Source organism: Equus przewalskii, chromosome 13 (assembly GCF_037783145.1).
Source record: "Equus przewalskii isolate Varuska chromosome 13, EquPr2, whole genome shotgun sequence".
Classification (NCBI taxonomy): domain Eukaryota; kingdom Metazoa; phylum Chordata; class Mammalia; order Perissodactyla; family Equidae; genus Equus; species Equus przewalskii.
In genome coordinates this window covers 57,473,108-57,474,952 of record NC_091843.1, presented here as the reverse complement: position 1 = coordinate 57,474,952, position 1,845 = coordinate 57,473,108, and the positions used below count along the sequence as shown (strand labels likewise).

Sequence of the window (1,845 nt, the reverse complement as noted above, 5' to 3'; positions counted from 1 at the left end):
ATTTCTAAGTTTCTAAGACTTTTTGATTCTTATATTTTTTCTTTTATCTTTGCAATATTTTGAATAATACTTTTTCCTTTTATCTTTTCTGATTGATAAGCTGATATATGAGAATGCTATTGTATAAATTTGGTTGATCTTGAATTCAGCACCTTTGTTGAACCCTGTTCTTAGTTCTAATTGATTAGTTCTGTTGGAATACATGATATTCTTGTATTCAGAGTCTCTTAGATTTTCTATATAGTCAATCATAGTGTGTGTAAATGACAATTTAGCCTCTTTTTGTTCAATCCTTCTTTTTCTTTGCTACATATTTGTTTTCTTTTCCATTTTTGGCTGAATTAATCAAGTCTTCTCTACCCCACCCCTTCTCCTCTTTGTTGGCTTGGAAGTAGGGATCTCTAAGTTTTTACTATGTATACTTTATTAAATAATTTCTTTTTTCCTGTAAAAAAATCCAAGCTGTATTTATTTGATATATTCATCAATCAAAGATTTAATTTAAAAAAACAGAAATAAAACAAAAATAGCACCATGGCTTAAGAAACAAAGTCCTATGTGTAAATCAAGGACAGGACAGACGATCTAAGGAAAAAATAAAAAGACAACACAGGGAGAGAGGCTGGACAGCTGGGGTCAGGGCTCTTAGAGGGAGTCCAGCTCTGTGTAGATTTCTTGCAGGTCTTTCTTAAAGGTGCCAGTGTTTCCAGAACTTAGCAGCATGTGTTTTTAAAGGGCTGTGGATGTTGGGTTCTCCTAGTGGACTCTGCATGTACAGCAGGATGGTCCTGATGTCACACAGGGCTGACCACTTCTCCTCCAGGATGTCCAGGTAGACGTGACCCTGGTGTCCATATGGGGGTGGTAGCCAGGCACAAAGAGCTTTACCATGAGTATGCTGTGCTGGAAGCCACTGGAGAACTCAGGGAGAGGTACCTCAGGTCTTCACAGACTGTTCTGGCTGCTCCATGGATGGGCCTCACTCATTTGAATGTTGTCTGACTCAGGGAAGAAAGGAATTTCCTTGCCACCAGACTTCATGGGGATCATCAGCTCCTGCTGGAGCCTCTTGCTCACAGAGCCCCAGATGGTGGTCCTACTGGGTCCAGCCCCGGTTCTGGGTTGCCATCTGGGGGGGGGGGGGGGTGCTGGCAGAGAGACAGGAATCTGGAGAACACAACTGCAATTCTTCATTATATAATTTCTAGTACAATCTAAAGTTATTTTGCCCAAAACAATAGAGATTCAGAGACAACAGCAGAAGGAAGGGAGCCTCTATCAGAGATGGGTCTTGAAGGATAAAAGGAATTTCCTTTGGTCCACACTGAAGGTCCTGAAACAGTATTTAGGAGAGTCAATGCCTCCCTTCTGGCTAAACATGTTGCTAAAAAGGGAAATCAGTGCACAACTCACCTGGACATACGGAAGGAAGCCAGCAAACCAAATTAAAGCAACTGAGTCTCAGCTCAGATGCCATCTTCACCTCTTCCAGCTGCACTGGAATCCCTTTATTCCCATTTCCTGTTTTACTCAGGGACCCACAGTTAAATCCTTAGTTGACTTCTCATTGTCTTAAATGTGTTAGTTTTTCTCAGAGCTTCTTGAGGTTAGGGAACATGTCCTGAACTTCGGTATTGTTCAGGATATAGAATCAGAATCTGTGGAATCAGAAAGTGTGTATCTTTTGTTTGAGGAGAGAACCGTGAAATGACATCGCCTCTCCTTATTTAGCCCCAAGTAGAAGCCGGTTAGGGACATCGCAGTTTGCAAAGGGAGTGATCACCTTGTGCTGAAGTCACTTAGTGTCTCCAGACACCGCGCTGTAAATTGCCTTTCTGTGCACTG

At 41.7% G+C, this 1,845-nt stretch overlaps 1 pseudogene; it reads right to left on the bottom strand.

Annotated features, from left to right (window-relative positions):
* Positions 1-645: 645 nt before the first annotated feature.
* Positions 646-1,050, bottom strand: LOC103541390 (ubiquitin-conjugating enzyme E2 C pseudogene; annotated as a pseudogene).
* Between the last annotated feature and the right edge of the window lie 795 nt (positions 1,051-1,845).